Genomic DNA, 20840 nt, shown 5'->3' on the forward strand with positions numbered 1-20840 from the left:
AGCTCAGGCTGTCAACCCTGGTTTGGTTAATAAGGATAGCCAGATAATGGATGAATGGGGTTCTCCTATATACATTTTTATTTTTGCACAAAATGTAAAAACTGAAGATATTGTGTAAAAATGCAAATCCTGTGTTTTTCCGCATTTTTTCGTGGCAAACATATTTCCATGATCCCTCATGATCACCAAAAACCTGAGGGTGAAAGTTACACATGGAAGGATACATTGCAAAGCTACCCCCTTCTGCACTCCATTTCATACCAACAATTGGGCTTCTTGCCACTGAATATGGTAGAACAAGTTGCTGTAAGTTTCCAGCATGGAAGATGAGGTACAAAAATACCACTCTAACTCACAAAATATTAATATTACTTCATAGGCCCTGATAATTCAGTTATACCACTAATCTTCTGAAGTGAGTAATACAGTAGATAATCCGGATTCAGAAATAATTACCATGAATCAGAATATTAATTGTACTGCTGTGAGGCCCCTTATTTCCTTATACTTAAACTGCCTCTCTAAGCTTCACTTATTGTATTTCGTTTTCTTTTTCTTCACCTGGGCCTATATAGTCTCACTTTATTTTTCTTACTGAAGACAAAGAGTTGGGTCCAAAGCCCAGTGAAGTCAAAGAGACTCCCATTGACTTCAATGGGCTTTGGATTAGGCCCAAGTTTACTATAAAAGGCAAATAAATATATTGCCATATTATAATGTTTCATAATTAAAGGCATACTTAAAATCCTATTGTTTATTCTTTAAGGAAGTTTTGTTCAATTAAACTGTTGATAGCGTGAGTCTGAAAGAAATTAATTCTTGCCATCATGGAAGGAGGGGCTAAGTCAGCTATACATATTGATAACTGGGCAGCCTTATTCATAGAGAACTACACACTAGATCCACATGGATCTGAATGACAGCTGGTCACATATTGAATTACTTTGAGTACCTCAGATTTTCCCGTTCTGTACACTTACACAGTGTAAAGACAGTAATAGGAAAGAACTGCTACTGTAAGCTCTGCAGGGCAGAAAACATCTCTGTTACGTGTCTGAACAGCACCTAGCACAGTGGGGCTCTGAGACAGGATCACAGCCGCTAGACACTACAACAATACCACCACCACCACTAATAATAAGGTTATTCTTTCTGCTAGCACAGTCAATCTTTTATGGGCTTTAGAATTCACAAAGACACCTGCAGCTGCAACTAAATGCAGAACACAAGGTTAAGTATATTGTACATTCCTCACTTCTTCTGGTAGAACTGAGTCAATTGTACAAACATAAAATTGTACAAATATAAGATAAAGCTGTACAAATATAAAATGGGCATAATATTATTTCCCTACCTCACAGAGGTGTTGTGAGGATTGCCAAAATCAAATTTGTAAAACTCTTTGAGATACTTGAATAATAGGCAAAATAGCACATAATATTACTAGTGCTATTATTAGACCCAGCATGATACCATAAATTAGATTAATACTTTGTATTTATAAGAGCACCTTCCATTCAAAGATCTTGAAGCAATTTAAAAGCATTAAATTTATTAATCCACATAACACATTTGTGAGGTAGGGAAAGTGTTATTATCTGCAGTGAACAAGACAAAAAGAAGCTAAGGGTCACATTTTTTAAAGTGGCGTAACAATTTTGTTCCTCTCTGTTTCCTGGTGCTATATTTTATATACCTTTGGCTTGATTTTCACAGGTACTAAGGGATGCAGAGCCCTTTGGCTTTACTTGAAGTTGTAGGTGTTCAGTACGACTGGAAAATCAGGATCACAGTGTCTGAAGGTGGGCAATCAAAACAGAGCGACCCAAAACTGGAAACCACTTTTGAAATCCTTTCCAATATCACATGCTGAGTCAGTGGCAGAGATACAAGGAAGGCCTGCTAATCCTTAGACAGCACTCTTGCAGAATTCATAAACAGATAAAAAATCAAAATTCCTGTCCAGTTTCAAAGAAAACAATTCTCATTTTCATCAGTAACTTAACAACAACAAATACCATATCCCTGGAAAGTGTGTGATGCTATTTTGTTTTCTTCTACTTAGTGTTAATCTAGTAATGAAATTGGTGTTTTACCTCAACCTTGTGAACTGGAGCTCCTGTTGAGAGAGAGAGAGAGATATTTTCAGCAAAAGGGGCATAAAGTGGAAATTTGGGTGCATTCATTGGTAGTTCCTGGAAAGAAAACTGCTTGGATATTGCACAAAACCAACTAAGAAATAGTTCACCCTGTAATAACTGAAGAATGTGAAGAAAGCATTTGAATTAATTCTGAAGTTAAGTTACAAGATTGTTTTGGCACGCAAGTATCCAACACTAAAAGTTGTGTGGAACAGCTTATGAAGAGGGGAGAGCATTTCTGTTTTGGTACCAAGTATCAGAGGGGTAGCCATGTTCGTCTGTATCCACAAAAACAATGAGGAGACTGGTGGCATCTTAAAGACTAACAGATTTATTTGAGCATAAGCTTTCATGACTAAAAAACCCACTTCTTCAGAGAGTTTTTTTTACACATGAAAGCTTATGCCCAAATAATTTGGTTAGTCTTTAAGGTGCCACCGGACTCTTCATTGTTTTTCTGTTTTGGTGACTCTCCAATATGTAAAGTCAAGTATCTTTATTTTACCAGGGAGATGGAGTGCAGGGGCAGGACAGAAGTGGGGAGGATCTGTGACCCTAGCTTGCAAATGATGACTTAAATACAAGATTTATCCAAATGCTAATTCAAGTTAATTACTCCTTTGGGGAAAGGTTGGCTGCCTGCAATTTTATCCCTAGAGTTGAAGCAGTACAAATCATAAATCAAAGTTTTTTAATATTTAAATACGTAGCTTTCTTTTTCAGCAGCCATCCTGCTCTCAACTTCAGAGATGCTTTGAATTCCATAATTTTTGCTGCTCTTTTTGACCGGAGCAGCTATCTGAAAATTCAGAGACTTGTAGGTTGTTCCAACTGGGAGGAGAAATTTAGAGTAAGGTATTTTTGATGCAATTTTCTTTATTTACAAAGATTTTACATAAAGTTCTGTTTCCCTGAACATAGTAGGAATCAAACAGCAAGAGACAGTTTATTTGCTCACTGTGCCAAAAGCTGCCTTTCCATCCAGCTTTCTCTCAGGGCCACAGCACTATCACTTCTGTTACTATCTGCTTGGCTTTCTGGATGCCTCCCATTCCCTACTCCTGGGGGAATTCTGCACTACTGCGTGCATGCATACTTAATGAGCCATCCATATTTTTAATTTTTTTCACAGAAAAAGCTTCTGCCAAAATGTTGCTGCAGTTCCACCTTTTGTCCACCGGAGGGCACTGTGGCAATAAAACACAGCAGCAGCTCCCAGCCAACTAGGAAGAGAAAGAGCCTGACTTCTGCAGAGCCTGTCAGGCCAGGTCAGGAGACAGGGGCTATGGAGAGACAGACAGTGTGGGATGCTGGGGGCATGGGTCAGACAGGGGCTCATGAGGGCTAGTGGAGGAAGGACAGACTGTGCAGGGACTGAATGGGAATGGAGGCACAGGGACACAGGGGGAGTGGAGGCACAGGGCCACATGGTGATGAGGGAGGGGGTTCAGAGCTACAAAAGAATAGAGGGTGGCTAAGTGGAGGTCACAGAGACACATGGGGACAGGGGAAGGAGGTGCAGGGCTACATGGGGATGGTGAGAGTAGGTGTCTGAGTGGGGGTGGAGGGACACGTGGCCAGGTGGTGCAAGGACACATAGGGCTGGAGACATTCTTGGGGAAAGGAGCAGATGTGCCTGACTGAATGGGAGAGGCTAGGGGTCAGCCTGGGTCTGTATGGGGGAAGCTCCCTAACAATCCTCCCTGCCCCCAAAATAACCTGTTCCATACTTTTCCCATGCATACCCAACAACCCTCCAAGTTCACACCCAGGCTCCTTCCCAGTAATTTACTTCCCTCTCCCTCAGCTCCTCTGTTACGTCTGACTCCCCCAAACTTTTGTAATGCTTCTGAGGGGTGTGGGAAATACGGTTTTGTACTGTAGTTTAAATGAATTATTACCCAGATCTCTGTATTAATATGCCTAGTAAAGAATCTTTTTGTCAAAAAACATTTCCTGAATCTTTTTTGTTATCTGTATTGTTACAGACATACTTGCTGACAAGTATTTTGAAATAAATGACCAAAAATAATTGAAACTGGTATGATTATATTGTGTTATTTTGACAAGTAAAACATGCAGAATTTTGCAGCATTTTAAAATATTTTATGCAGAATTTTAATTTTTTTTCCACAGAATTCCCACAGGTGTAGCTTCCCCAACACAGACACTCCCATCAATCCAAACCCTAGACTCTCCATTTGAAACCTCATGGGCCATATGATTCAGTTTCTACTCAAGCTTTTACATGCTCTTTTGCTTTGGGTGCTACTACTTTGCTTCAGCTTTTTCTTTACAATGTCTTCTTTACATTTATCCTGAATGAAAGATTATGGTTATGCTTGATGCATAATAGCAAGGTTTAAGTGATCCCATAACACTGTTCTGTATTTGTACGAGCATCCGCTAGGTACTAGACACTTTCCAAAAGCTTCAAAATGGTCCTTGTTCTGAGAAGCTCACAATCTATGACAAACGAGTAGAAGTCAGAGAAAGGGGAATAACAACAGTCCATTTATATACAAGTGAACTTGATTCACTGCAGGCAGCATGGCAGAAGTGGGACAAATGTAGACAGTGTGGGGGCCTTTTGGATGAGCTCAGGAAAAGGGGGTCATGCCACACATACGGACTAAATATGCCAATAAGATCCTGTCCACTTTGCTTTTATTGCAGTCACATGCTAATCCTCCTTTCCTTGCAATTTTCTGGGCAGAGGGAGGAGGCAAAGCTGGGAGCAAGGGTAGTGGCTCTCATTGTAAGATAGTCTGACCAGTTTTAGGACAGCAAGATGAGGCTCACAGCAGGAAGGAGTTCTAACCCAGCTCTTCTTCCCTGTGTCCACAGACACCACCCTCTTGCACAGCATCAGTGCCCAATGGTACTTTCAAAACCTTGTAAATTAGCTAGTCCATAAGATTATGTTCCCCTGGGATGTGGGCAGTTTCCTAGTGCTCGGACATGGTTAATTTTCCTACATATAAAATGTGAATTTCTACAGGATGAAACCTCAACATGTGGAACATTTAATTTGGCACATTTTAAGAGAGATTTGGGAGTGTAGTGAAAGTGAATTGCCTAATGTGTGTTTGCAGCTGTTAGTAAGTAGCTAGCTAAAATCCCTAAGCAGGCAAACAATATGGCATCTGGGTTACAATTATTTTTGTTTTATAATTCCATCATGAATCTGTCGGAAAAGGTTACTAAACTTCTTCTGTAACTGTTGTTCTCCAAGATGTGCTGCACATGTCCATTCCACTCTAGGAATGTGAGCACCTTGTGCAGAGTTGTCGGAGATTTTTCCCTCAGCAGTACCTGGCAGGGCAGTGAGAGAACCCTTTGATGTCTCCCATAGCTGCACCCAAGTATAAAGGGTGGAACTGTCCCCAGACCTCCTCAGTTCCTTCCTACCAGAAAGACTCCAATACAGAAGGAAAGAAGGGAGGGTTAGTAATGGTTTCTTCTTCAAGCGATTGCACATGTCCTCAAGCAGTTCGAACTGGAGGAGGGCTTGGAGTTTACTTAAATCTGGCATCATCTCTAGATTGATGAGAGGCAGCATAGTGAGAGGGAAGCATATGGATCCATGACCAGGGTGCTGTCTTACAAATGTCCAAGCTGGGTATATGAGTCAGAAGGATTGTGGAAGCTGCCTGTGATCTGGTCGAATGAGGCAACACTCTATTTGGGGAGCATTACCAGCCAATTGGTAACATAGAAATACAGCTAGAAATCCAGGAACAGATCCTTTGGGTGGAGTCTGGATGACCCTTAATTCTGTCTGAAACCGCAATAAACAGTTCTGAGAGACTTAAATGACCTAACCTAATCCAGGTAAAAAGCTTAAAGCTCTTCTAACATTGAGAGACTGAAACTTTACTTTTCTTTTAACTGAATGAGGCTTTGCAAAGAAGAAAGCAAGCAAATTGCTTAGTTAATGTGGAAATGGAAACCACTTTAGGCAGGAAGTTTGGGTGAAGCTGAAGTTAAACCTTATCTCTAAAGAAGATCATACAAGGAGGTTCTGATACTAAGACTAGCAATTCCCCTGCTCTTCTGGCCAAAGCAACAGCAACCAAGAAAACCACCTTCACAGAAAGGTATTACAGAGAACAGGCTCAAATGAGGAACTCATCAACTATGCTAGAACTAAATGTAAGTTTAATGGGGGAAGAGGGCTGCGTACCTCTAGATAGCTGTCCACTTTCAGAACCCTGATGGACATAGGATTTGTGGGGGAAAAACAGCATTTATCCATGGCCAGGTGGAAAGCTGAGATAGCCACCAGGTGGTCTCTGATGAAACTAATAGTTAATGCTCGTTGTTTTATAAACACTATATATTGGACTAGGAGCTCAAGACAGGTAAATGCCTTTCGGTATGGACCAAATGGAATCTTTTCCATTTAGCATGCTAAATAGTCCGAGTTAAAGGCTTTCTACTATGAAGAAGAACTTCCTGCACTCCCTTAGAACAACAGAGATCTGGCTCTTGGCTCATTCAGATCAGAGGGTGCACTCCTAACAAATGTGCACATACTTGGTACCCACTCTGAGTGGGAAGGATCCAATGGGCAAAACAGACTCCATGAGCAGATATTTGAGTCTGGCTGCCCTTTCTTTCTTTGGGTGGGGTTTGAACCCCCTACAAATGTGACAGTTATCACTCACATGTTCTTCCCCCAGACACTTAAGGCACCTGGGGTGATAGTCATTTACTGGCATAGACTTGTTACATGAGTGATAGAACTTGAAGTCAGGAGAACGAAGCATGATTCTGCTGCTGGTACCGACACCCAAATGGTAACCAGGGAATCCACACTACCAAATACTAATCTAAAGTTACTCATATCTAAACTATGTACAAAATCTCTAAACTAACCTCAAACTGGCACAAAAGGTACTCTTTACACTAAAGAGTGTAGGACTTGCAAACACAAGCATAGCAGCTCCAACAACCATCAGAGGTGGAAGGAAGGAACTGGGGGGAGGGGTCAGGATGGCTCTTCCTTTTATGCTTGCGTGCATTGGCATGAAGAAAAAGAGGGCCCTCACACCACCTGACTGGGTATTGCTGAGGGAAAAATCTCTGACAACTGTGCCTGAGGGATGCACACACCTACAGTGGAATGAACATGTGAAATCACTTGAAGAAATTATGCTGATCACTTCTTCAGATCCAACCTTTGCACTGTAATTTACAATGAAAGTTTCTGTTTTAATAAGACCTGTGTCCCTCACAGAAGTACTCTACATAAGGTTGAGCTTTCTGCAGAAATCTCGCTTTATATTTACATATATATAAATCAAGTGAAAATTGTCTTCTTTCCTATTAGCACCTCTGCAGGAGACAAATAAAAATCTCTCTTCTTTGTATCTATTCACTGACTCAATTAAACTTGAGGGAAAATCATGTCAGAAAAATTGACTGCAGCTCGAGAAAAATAAATTGAGAGAAACCACAAGTGTGCAGAAGTGGGTTTCCATGCAACTGATATCACTTCTAGAAAGAGCTAATCTTGTTGTCCTTAAAATTTCATCTTGCAGTCTCTACTCAGACAAAACATTGCCTTGATTCAACAAGTTTAGCTTGAATAAGGGCTGCTCAGAGTATTTAACTGAGCGCTATGAACCCTTAAAGGATACTATACATTATATTCTATGGCTTCAGTCGTATCCAGGAAATGTCACCCAGCAGCCTCAGAAGTGGGGAGGCATGGTCAGAGCCAGCCGGAAGGGGAAGAAAACCTGTGGCCCCTTTAAGGAATGTACTTTTCCCAACCCTTGTGGCCTGGAGTAGCAGAGACTTGATGACTGCTTGGTTGGGTAGAAAGGTCCAGGATAAGACTATTGGCTCCTGTGTACCCAAGGGGAAGATTTGTAAGTCCTTTCGCTGGCCCAAAGGTGCCATTCTGTGCTGAGAAGAAACCCACCCTGGGATTAGAATTGGCCCAAGCCTCTGGACCATGCTGTGAGCATCATGCTAGTCACCTTTTGGGGGCTGGGAAGGAATTTTTCCATCACTACCATATTGTCCTGGCCATGTGGGTTTTCTCCACTTTCCCTTCCCAAAGACATGGTGGGTAGATTAGATTGTAAGATTCATTTTTGCTGCAACTTGACAGGTGTCAGTGCAGGTCAATAAGGGCTCCAGGTCGCTAATACATTGGGATTGGAAACAGATTAGGAGATGGAAGGCAATGAGATTGGTGCTCCTAGAAGAAGAGGGGAATGGGGTTAGCGCTCCTAACATCTGGTACAGTGAGGTGACAACACCCTCTTTCACACCCCCTCAACCCTGATAACCAGGGGAGGGTGGTTAAGTCCCAGCTACAGTTCTGGGAACAGGTGGAATAGATGGGTGGGGATCTGACAGCAGCCCTCCCCATGTTGAACTGTTTACAAAGGAAGGATGGCCTCCACTGGATGAGTCATTGCTTGATACTTCCTAGATGTGTTAAGTAAAAAAAAGTTGCAGCCTAGTTAAACCACATTGCTCATGTCCTGTCCGTCTTACTCTGGTGGTCCAGGACAACTATCTATACAACCTTGCATGTGTATAATGATTACAGTTGCAATGGCACAGCAATTAGAGACATTTTCTAGCCATAGGCACCTCGGGGAGGGGGATGGGGGGAGAGGGAGGGAGGGAATATCTTCCTATTGAGCCATAGTTGGCTCTTTTATATGTATTTTACCCCCATGTGATTTCAATGGAATTACTCTTGATTTACCCTGATGCAAACAACAGTAGAATCAGGCCCACTGTGTTATCCCATGTATCATCAGACCAGCCATGATAATAGAGCTGGAAAAGCACAAAAGTCATGCTTTGTTTCAAGTGAACTTATTTCTTGATGTTTCCCCCACAGCATGTGAATTTCCAATTTTCAAATCCTATATCATTCTAGATATTCACAACAACTTTTGTTCTGGTTCATTAGGACACTGCAGTAACTTCAGAAGAAAAGTTGCTTTTCTAGGCATTCCCTGGCACAATTTTAATGCTGTTTGTCTCTGTTATTAGCATATTGACTACCACAGTTCCATTGCCTGTAAGGTCGGATTAAGATTTTGAAAATGGAATAAAAAAAAGCAGTTTAAAATTATAAGGAGCTTCCGTTTTTTAGATAATGATAACTTGGATGATCTCATTTTGCACATTTCCTGACTTCAGTTCAATACCTAGATTATGAAACCACCAATCTTGGCTGGTTAATGGAGTTTAGAGTTATGAAACAGAATAAGTCCTGTGATTAAAACAGGGGCTATAAAAATCATAGAACTGCTAGTTCTGCACCATGAACTTGTATTTCTATCAGACTCCAGGTTTATAGTCCCAGTTTACCACCTCAACTTTATATCTCCTTGGAACAAATGTTCTCTCATGACCTTTAATTATTATAATCAGAGTGAAATTTCAGAAATGGACATCAGTAGCCATCTTATTAAAATAAATTCTCTTGGGTAATTGCTCCATTATTATTTCTCTTTATCACTTTCCCCCCTATAACTGAGGTGACCATATATTCAAATTCTATGCAGCTAATGTGACTTTTTCCCATTAAAAATAAAACACCCTACACTACATAGGGATTTTCCTGCTTATTTAGGTCAATTCTATAGTCTCTGTAATTGAACTATTTAGACTTCAACTCCTGGTGTTTGTGCATGTCAGTGACGAGGGAATGGAGTGGACTACAGGTTTTCAATGTAGTTCTGACATTAAATAATGAAGAGGTTTTGCGTGTTATCCAGCTGCTCCCCAGTGTTCATGAAGATGAATCAAGATGATACTGCATAGTGAATTTAAATAAAGTTTTATATGGTCTTTTATTGTCCAAGTGGGAGTCATAAAGCAGCTGATGGAATGAAGGATGTGGGATGGATTGGAAGACTTTAGGATATAGTGAAAAATCAGTGATGCAGTGATTTGTTTTAGCAGGTAAGATACAGTAGGTGTACATCAAGATTTTTAATTAAGCATTATCCTTTCACTTCAACTTTGATGGCATCTCTTTCTTGCCATTGGCCTCTCAGCACCAGGTCCTCAGAGAAGTGCAATATAGCAGGTGTCCAAATGACTCCTCCTCCTCGATCATAATGTTGATGGTATATCTGCTAACCTGCACAAAGCTGCCTAAATTGCCAGTCTATTGTTCCTCTACCTCAGGAGGCTGATAGTCTCTCACTCGAGACTGTTAATTACAAACTGCTGCTTTATCTTTAAAACAGTTATTACTGGGCATTGTGCTTACTGCCTCGATTTGTCTCAATGATTTCAATTGGACTGTTCAGAGGAGTAGGTACTGCGACCCTGTACGTAGGTGGCTGCAGGTCAACTCCCTGCATAGGACTGGCATGATAGCTCATCCTTTAAATGTAATTGAACAGTTTGTCATGTATTTTATAAGGCATTCTTGCTATTCAGTTTTTTAAACAATGTCACTGAAAGGGTTGCTTGGAAAAAACAGTCTATGTTTTTGTTTCACTTCATTGTGATAAAAAATAATTGCTTAATATCATTTCCTGTCTAGAACTTGGCCACTGCTTACAAGTTTTACCTTCCAAGCACAAAAAAGAACCTATTAACATAAGCAAATAAAACAGAGTTGAACAAAAAATGCTGACCAAGCGGATCAGCTCTAGTGGTGACAGAATGAACATATATTGTATGGTTAAAAGGGTTGGAAATCAAAGATAATGTATTAGGGAATTTTCAGAAATGGATGATTTTATATTTTGTATCTAAACCAGTATAAAATAACTTCAGTTCATTTTAGTTGATACTTTGCTTGCATGTATTAGAGATTTAAAAAAAAAAAATCACTCCCTTTCAGAGTAAGAACATCAGACCAAGAAGCTCAAAAGGTAAACTATAAAAGGATTGAAGATACAGTTAATCTATTTAGAAGCTGTTTACATTGTTTCATGTTTCCACTTATACAGTATGTGCTCATGTTAGTTGTGATAAAGATCATGATCATTTTTATTATGTGTGAATAATGTAATCATAAAGAAACAAGGCCATTTAGATTTCTAACTGATTACTGAAATGCACATTATGTGTAACTACATTGCATTAAAAACTAATGGCAATTTAATTAGTTATTTCAATAAGAAATAAAGTATATAACAGAGTGCTGGCTGTAGTGAGAGCCATCTATGTAGGGAAAATAAACAAAATATGTTATAACATAGTAATTACAATAGACCTTTTGTTATTACATGGTAACTGTCAATTATTTAAAAACTGCACACCCTGTAATTTACGGCTGTTATAACGGCATGTATGGTAGTATAGTCTAATTGACATTGCATAATTGTGAATGGGCTACACACACAACTGCAGTCAGCCACCGCATTTCATTTACAAAAAAAAAAAAAAATGCTGCATTATAGTGAGAAACATCTGCCAGGGCAACCTTGCAAGAAGCTGGAACATCAGGTTGGAGGATACCCTATTTTTACCACTTTGATTACTACGAAAGATACTTATTGTACCTGAGTGTGTTGCCAGAGACCATATCTGGTTTTTAAATACCAATTTGCACTGAGTTACAAGTGTTAACACATGAACAGGATAACAAAGTAACAGAGGGATTAATATTAATTGGAATTGTAAGTATCCAAGAAGGTGTCTCAAGATCATAAATAAGATTCAGTAAGTGCTCTAAGTGGGACTATTTCTCGGATCTGGCACGTAACTAAAGATTAGCAAAGCTAATGAACAGTATTTCTAAAGGTCTGAAACATTGGTCCTCAGAGTGCATTTGTTTTTATGAACTAGTGTCATAATTGTCCTCATAAGTAAATGCAGTAACTAAGAAGTTTTGATCTCTCACAAAAAAAATTGTTGCATTCCTTTGAACAAAAATAGACATTCATATGAATTTTATGAAAATAATGTGTATCAAGTTAATATCTCAGCAGTTTTGTAGCATCATCCTGCTTTTTCAATATCTTAAATATCAGATATTAACATCATTACTTAAAAATTTGGTGGAATTTCCAGCACTTACTGAGTACTGTATCTTGGCCAGCTCTTACTTAATTACAAAGGAAGGTAGGTTTTTTTAAAAAAAAACAAACAACTGATGTGAGGTTTGAAATAGACCCTTTAACTACTAGACCAACTAAGACAGTAGTCAGAAATCCCTGGAACAGGGAACCATTCAGACAGAGAAGACTGGACAAGATAACCCATAGCTTGGTTAGTCTGATTACAGAAAAAAACACTTCAGGAAAAGACTCTTGTTCAAATGGAATATGAATGAAATAAAGCTGCTTGTGAAGAGTAATTTTATTAATTATCTTTGAAACATGGATCAGTCTTCAAAAGCTTTGTCCCACCGCAGCAAAATTCAAGTAATAAGCTACTCACTAGACTTTTTTTTTTTAATGGCATCTGCATCCTGGCGATTCCCATTGTAAAATAAATGTTTGAACACATTGAGTGTCCAGAGAGTCTTGTAAATTAGTTCATAAAAAAATGTAAGGTCTAGAGTCAAACCCAAGATCAAATCTCAAACCCAACCAAAGATTTTTTTTTCTAATATAAATATTTCAGACTAGTCTCCCTCACCTCCCCCCATCCCAGTGTGCCACAAGCTTCCTATCTTTGCTGACATTCACTTCTGGTCTCATATCAGAGAGACAATTTCTGCTACAGCAGTTACAGTTCTCCAGTTTTAGGAGTTGTGAGGCTAGTGTATTTGGAAGTAATTCTGATCTCCAAGAAGGGAGGTGGATGGGAGAAACCCTAGAAAGAATCTATCAGAGTCCCTGATCCTTACCATTCTAGTTAATGGGAGCTTTGCTATTGTCTTCAATGAGCATGGATGCAAGTCCAAAGAAAGAGTCAAACACAAGGCGTTCTGGGGATTAGGATGAAAAAGCAGGGGATTACAGAAATTGAAAACAGGAAACAAGTTAGGAAAGGGAAAGGCAAATGGCTGTGTTATGAAAAGGGAAGCACATAGATAGGAGACCAGCTAACCCTCTGAACTTTAGAAAAAGATTGATCTTTCCATCTAGGAATCTATACCAAGGCTCATTCACATGGTCTACAACAGGAATCAGCAACCTTAGGCACACAGCCCATCAGGGTAATCCACAGGCAGGTTGTGAGACATTTTGTTTACATTGACCATCTGCAGGCACGGCGCCCTGCAGCTCCCAGTGGCCACGGTTCACCATTCCCGGCCAATGGGAGCTGTGGGAAGGTCTTGTTTGAAGATGCTAGGTTTCAGAGTAACAGCCGTGTTAGTCTGTATTCGCAAAAAGAAAAGGAGTACTTGTGGCACCTTAGAGACCAACTAATTTATTTGAGCATAAGCTTTCGTGAGCTACAGCTCACTTCATCGGATGCATACTGTGGAAGGTGTGGAAGATCTTTTTGTATACACACAAAGCATGAAAAAATACCTCCTCCCACCCCACTCTCCTGCTGCTAATAGCTTATCTAAAGTGATCACTCTCCTTACAATGTGTATGATAATCAAGTTGGGCCATTTCCAGCACAAATCCAAAGCTTATGCTCAAATAAATTGGTTAGTCTCTAAGGTGCCACAAGTACTCCTTTTCTTTTTGAAGATGCTGACACTCAGTTAGTAAAGGCAACACATTCCACAGTGTTATGGAGTTTCTCTTATCAGGAGAACCTGGAGATTTTTCTTTGGGGCCTGATCTCATGCCCACTGAAATTACCCGAAAAACCCTCATCGACTTCAGTGGGCACTGAACAGACCCATAGTGAAAGTGTCCAACCTTACCCCAAACCCTACTTGCATACATTTACTGAGGAAAACCACCTAACTGTAGATCACCTGTAGACTTAACTGAAGGAACTAAAGATAAATAAAACAATAATAAAGGGCTTTGTCAATAAAACAGCAGGAAATGAGAAACGAATGTTTCACAGACAGGTCAACACATGAATAAGTGTGTACACACATCTGCACACATAATGCCCAGAATGCAGGCATCACTCAGTGATGTTCCTGGGGCACATAACTTTTTCCTCAAACATAATTAGTCATGGGCTTAATCCTGCAAGGCGCACTAAGCACTCTGACCCTGATCCAGAAAGCATTTAAACATTTGCTCAACTTTAAGCATGAAGTTGAATCGGACTATTATCTACTCAAAGTTAAAAACTTAAGTATTTTGCTGGATCTTGCAGCATCAAGATCAGTGAGAGTAAACCAGTTTGCATTTATTATTTATAACACAGAAATCAGCAGTGGCCCCAGCAACGGAGAGCTGATGTGGTAGGCCCCCTTTATCGAGCAGACTGAAGGCCCAATACATCAGAACACTTAAGCATATGCATAACTACGAGCAGGTAAGCAGCTTAACATTTCAACTGCATTTAAGTTCTTTGCTGAATAGAGGCACAAATATTGATGTTCCTTTCAACACATTTCTCTTGATCCCATCAGGATCAGATATATCAGTCTAGAGTAATACTCACTTCCAGGAATAAACCTGAATTTCTAGATAGATGTTCCAGCAAGAGAAGTTAAGAGAATGCACTGGTTTTGCAAACCCTCACTACCACCAGTCCAAAGACCAGCATTTTCACTAGCATCAAAAGAGTTCCCTGATCTTTACATGTTTGGTGAGAGTCAAAGGCAGGAACCCTCCGTGAGATGTTCAGTATGAAGTGAAACAATATATTCAAAAATGAGTAATCCCCAAGTTAGTAAAATATGGGAAAGGTCTAACAGCCATTGACATTTGATAACCTAATTGTCTGCCTGAATATTGAAACATTTGCATTAATGTCCACTGGCAAAACACTAACAAGATTGATCTTAGATTACTTTTTCCTCCCATAGTAACAGTAGCTGTATTGCATCTTACATATGGAACAGCATTGTGTTTGATACTTATTTGTTTTATCACTGAAAAGGGTATAGCTAATGGATTCTGAATAGCATTATCTTGTATTTACCTCTGAGAGATGAAAATAATCATCTAATTAAAAGTTTATTTCTACAGATTAAAGCGTTATTAAAATGGATTTTTAATGTGAATTTGAACATAATATATTCTACAGATGAAAGAATTGTTTTTCATCCTGATTTTTTTATCATTTGAATTTATTTGAACTACAACATTTTTGTAGGCTATGAAACATGCTGTGTTAATTAGCATTACTTAGGGAGAAAAAAAGAGCAATTTATACTGTTTAATGTATAATTCTTTAAAACTGTATTTTCGGTGGGATTTATGTACTACCAGAGCTTTTATGAAACATTCTATAATACTTCATGCCATAAGAATATAAAAAAATAAATGTATCCTGAATGTAATCTTAATCTTTAAGCAGAAGACACAGTGTAATAAACATTAATCTACAAAAAGGGTGAGGATAATTCCGAAGACAGATCCTAATTTTAAATAACGTCTCATGCTTTCTACACAGTTGCGCTTTAAGGGCTCCATTTTTACCTTTCTTCCTAAATCAGTAATACAGATTTGCCATTTGCAGATTTTATATTTATATAACATTTCATTCTAAGGACATGCTTTGAAAACTATAGACCGAACTTTGCTGTCAAGGAAGCAAGTATAAATGGATTTGCACCCTGGCTGAATTTGGTCTTGTGTACATACCATTAAGATGTCAACATGTATAGCACTCTACAGAACAGCTGGGAGCAAACATGGGAAATTGTTGCCCCTGCTGTTACAGAAAATGCCATTTGATCTTTCGAGCCATGCAGAGCAGGCAGGACCTTGGTTTAGAAGGTCTCATCAAACACCACATATAATAAACTGGATTATGTTTCATAGCCTCTGAAGGATGAAGGTCTAGTCAATCCCATGAAATTTCAAGGTGTAGTTCTAGGGAATCCAGGGATTCCAAACTCTTCTACATCTACTTTGGCTTGGGCTGCCATAAGAAACTGCATACTGGCCTCTAAGTGGGACGGTGCAAAGCAATATTAGAATATAGCAAAGAGATAAAACTTGTCTGGCTGTTGGCCTAGTTTCCTTTTATTTATTTATTTATTTGTTTGTTTGTTTTATCCATCAGCCTAGGGTTTCTATAAAATTGCTCTGAGGGGGGATCCTCAAGTATCTACATGGAGCATCAAAATTCCTCATTAATAATAACTCTATTTGTGTTTGCTTACATCAGTGCAAAATTTGGACTGAGTTTCCCTATATGTGAGATGGGGATAATAATACTGGACCTGCGCTCTTGCTCTCAATAAACTTCATAAAAATTTTAACATTTACTTCAAAGGTTGCAGGATCTGACCAATTTACCGTACTGTGAGGCTTAGTTAATTAATGTTTGCAAAGTATTTGGAAAGAAATGCCTAGATAGGAGGTCTTATATAAATGGCATTATTTGTAAATACTCTTTTGAATTTGGAAGGTGATAATTCTTGTCGTTGGTATTTTTTAAAAGTAACTTGGCTGAGAGAATGAGCTTTATTACTTGATAACTGTAGCTGTAACACTTTATCACAGGGTTTTAAGTATTATTCTCAAAAGACAGCTTTGTTGAGACTCAAAAACCCAAATACAACATGATCCTTTGACAAATAGAGCACAGGAGAAGATGCCAGCTTCTTTGAAAATGTATTTTGCAGGTGGATGTTAGCTGTGTCTGAAGATAATGCAGTGCTTTTAAGGAACGTCAAAATATTTTTAAAATAGCAATATTATTTTTCTAAGGACTCAATTTATAATACACTGTGTGGGCCATTTCTTCTTGATTGTCATGTGAGAAACGTGTGTAGGTCACTTCTTTGAGCAAATAGTACGGGTTGTTTTTTTGTTTCTTTGTTTGTTTGTTTTTTAGAGGGTTCACTATTATATTTTTCCCTAGTGGACTGCTTATGAATGGCTGCCTTCTGAGCATACAGACCTAATCTCAATTCCAAAAGAGGTGAAATTGACCAAAAAAGAGAAATACCTAGATGAAAACAAATACAGAAAATCTGTAAAAATATGTAAATAAAATAGAAAATATTGTCAAAAACAAAAAAGGAACAAGGATTCTATGATTATATTTCTGAAGCCTTAGACCAGCAACAAATTATGCTGTGTATTAACAAGTATTGTATGTTTCATGTGTGTGTGTGTTGGATGTCTGTTAAGTATTCAAGACTGAAACAACAGGCTCAATTGAAATTATTTAATCAAAGATTATCACTCAGAAATTAATGCAGCATACAGAAAGAATAGATACATTCCCACCTTTGGTGTAATGTAAAGAGCTGGTCTCTGTTTCTTTCTCCTGTCTCTGGTGGGATGCTGGCAGTTTTTTTCCCCAACCTAACTTCCAACCCCCTTCCCCCCCGTCTTTTTAGGGTATGAGAAAAAAGAACCCTTTCTGGAGGGAAAAACATTTTCCCATGGTTAAATTTACCATGTGGTTTGTTCTCCTAATTACTGATGGAATGTCTCGTACAGTGTGAACTTTACCTGATAGACGAATAAAAAGTAATCTCTAATCTGGTCATTATTACTAACAGTTGTGAAAACCAACAGTTTTAAATGAGTTAAAAAACTTTTCAATGGATCATTATTTCATCCATTACAGAACTCATCTGTAATAACAATTATTCCTTATTGACCACCCAGTTTTGTTTATAACATATTTCTGTAGACACTTTTAGTAGTTTGAGGGGGTCTTTTCTCTGGATACCTGGATTCCCACAGACCTGAAGATGCTGAGAACACAGTCCAATACTCAGTCATATTAAATTCCTGTATACGGGTCACTCACAGATTAAGAACCAACACTCAGGGCCTTAGAATTCAAACATACTCTTTACTAATACCATAAAGATTTTGGGAGAATAATTCAGAAAAAGAGGACTAAAAGGGTTACTACTTACTATACACATGCACTCATCCCCTTTAATTCTTGTCAGGTCTGTCTATTGCCCTTTTAACCTATCTGAATATGGTCTGTTTCATGTGTTTCAAGCAGATTTATAAAGCTTTGAATCATAGAATCATAGAATATAAGGGTTGGAAGGGACCCCAGAAGGTCATCTAGTCCAACCCCCTGCTCGAAGCAGGACCAAATCCCAGTTAAATCATCCCAGCCAGGGCTTTGTCAAGCCTGACCTTAAAAACCTCTAAGGAAGGAGATTCTACCACCTCCCTAGGTAACGCATTCCAGTGTTTCACCACCCTCTTAGTGAAAAAGTTTTTCCTAATATCCAATCTAAACCTCCCCCACTGCAACTTTGTTACAATCACTTATCATGGCTTCTGAACAAACCCTCTGGCTAACAAGCCCAAACTGGGAGACAACTCAGCACTGCTTTTCACTTTCAGTAACACAGCTTTACTTGGTCAGATCAACTTCTGTTTTGTGCTTTCTAAGCCAAAACAATAGGAATAAGAGCATATAAATTTCAACCATTTTGTACAGAAGACCTTCTATGCAGAAAAATTAAAAGATCAGAAAACGGTCATGCTTCAAATCTTTAATATTAGGAGATGTTATTGAAGAGAAAATATTACTCATCCTAAAAGGACTTCACCCAAGATTTTGAACCTACCTATAAAAGGATTGGAAACTGCAATCATGAAACAACATTTGTGTAAGTTATACCTCCCCTTTTGCATACTTTTAGCTTGTTACATAGCCCCTAACTAGGTCAGACCAACTGGAAAGATGGACTCCCTCACTTTCCATCATGCATCCAAAAATTTGAAGATGGCTTTATAAAAGATGCATCCTGGCTAAGCCTACCTGAGTTTTGTGTGAGTAAAAGCTATGTAAGCTGCCTAGAGCTGTTTTATTAACTCTCCTCGTGTCCAGGAATAGTCATTGGTGAACTGCAGTCCCGAAATTAGAAAACAAAGACAAAGAAACTTTGATGGACCAAGGAACTTGAGATGATGGTGAGATCTGTAGTAATATTTTCAAAAGCATCTAAGTGACCAAGGAGCCAGAAGCCTAAATCCTATTGACTTTCAATGAGATTTAGGCTCCTCAGTGCCTAAGTCACCTTTAAAAACAAGACTTTGGCCCTGCAATTCTCAGCAGCGCAGTGCCTAAATATCTTTAAAAATCTGGGCCTAAGCGACTTGCCCACGGTCACACAGAAAGTCTGAGGTAGAGCTAAAAACAAAACCTAGTTTTCATATGTCCCTATACAGTACCTTAAGCACAAAACCATCATAAATGTATCTCAGATTTTATCTTCCACTGTTATAAGGCCAAATGAATACAGTATCTGCCTCAGAGAAAGGCCTAAAATTCTCCGTCTCTGAGAATGGAAAAACTGACGGTGAGGAACCAACTGAGCAGATCCCTACACCAGGCCACCTCACCTTTGTTTTAAGCTAACTACTTGAATTCAATGCCCCTCTAGTTTCTGTTTGTTATGGGAAAGGATGGAAAGAGAAGATTATGAGTGTTTAATTTAAGGGCGTTTTAACAGATTCAGAAAATTTGGACATTTCTTTGTGCAAGATGTAGCTCAGGTACTGCATGTGATATGAGTTATGTGGCCTGGACAGCATTCAAAATTGCTAACAATTTTGAAACAAACTTTGGGTGAAATCCTGGCTCTAGTTAAGTTTATGGGAGTTTTGCCATTGACTAATAGGATCAGAATTTCGTGCATGATCTCTCTAGTGTTATCACCAATGCTCACCATTTCCTTAGCATTTTAAGAATTTATCTGAAAAGATACAATATGCCTCTGACTGCATTTGGGACTCAGTTATTGTGTTGTGGTCTTAAAAACACTTGCTGCCTGAGGGATACTGCTGTATATTTGCTTCAGATGTGCTTTTACTTTCAGAATTTTCCTTTCTTAAGATTAGGAGTGTGTCTTGAACATAATAATTGTGATAAGCTAAACATTTGCAAGATATAATTTTAAAGAGTGTCCAGTTACTTTAAGTACTCTTTAAAAAGAGTATATTAAAGACATCTTGTTTTTGTCTTCAGGTATGTTTTCTATTAACTCCTATTTGATTTCAACAATGAACCCTTTCATTTAGGTGTAAGGAGAGCTACCAAGCCACATCTCTGAGCCATCCAAGAAAGACCTTCAGCAAAATGACAGTCTTGACATTCCAAACTTGCTAAAGTTAAAAAATAAGCACGTTTTTGGGAGAAAGGGGTTCTGAGCGAAATCCTTGAAACTCTTATTTTTACATCATAAACAGAATTGAGAAAATATAGTGTTTATATTCAGAATTTATTTCCCCTCAGGAATCAGACAAAAGTATGATTTTTGTTTGGTTTTGCCAGCAGTTCTGATTTCCTCCTGTAGCATTAATGTTAATGTAATCCCCACTTCGAGTTTTCCAGCTGCTGGAACTCTGCACTGAGCCTCTAAGTGGGTCCTACACTATGGACTACAACAAAAATGGCTGGGGACAGAATGGATTAGAAAATGTTGAGGTCAATACAGAGGTTTCTGCATGGGGCAATACGGACAAGCAATTTGCTGGGTCAATGATGAGTCAGGGCTGTTCAGCCCCTCAGCAGGAAGGGACAGCCTGACACAGAGACAAAGACTAGTATCTATGAAGACTCTCCCCCGGCATACAACTTTTTTTTTTTTTTTTTAGTAAGCCAGCCAACATTCACAGTGCTGCAACATTTGTCTCTGGACTCATCCCCAGCATACCATCTGCCTGGGAAGGTGCCAGAAAGGGAAGTGTGTGGGGGGGGGGGGGGGAAGGGTTAGGCATAGTT

The 20840-nt window shown here is 39.0% G+C and overlaps 1 protein-coding gene across 38 annotated transcripts in view; it reads right to left on the minus strand.

Moving 5' to 3' along the window:
* PTPRD (protein tyrosine phosphatase receptor type D) overlaps positions 1 to 20840 on the minus strand; it is a 1703394-nt gene that overhangs the window by 767334 nt on the left and 915220 nt on the right. For 37 of the 38 annotated variants that reach the window (XM_048850700.2, XM_048850704.2, XM_048850702.2 and 34 more), the window contains one exon: positions 2097 to 2119. The exons of the other annotated variant lie outside the window; for it this stretch is intronic. The gene's annotated coding sequence lies outside the window, so the exon portion shown is untranslated. The remainder of the gene's footprint in view (positions 1 to 2096; positions 2120 to 20840) is intronic. 38 annotated transcript variants of the gene reach the window in all.

The sequence above is a fragment of the Caretta caretta genome, chromosome 5 (genome assembly GCF_965140235.1).
Source record: "Caretta caretta isolate rCarCar2 chromosome 5, rCarCar1.hap1, whole genome shotgun sequence".
Classification (NCBI taxonomy): domain Eukaryota; kingdom Metazoa; phylum Chordata; order Testudines; family Cheloniidae; genus Caretta; species Caretta caretta.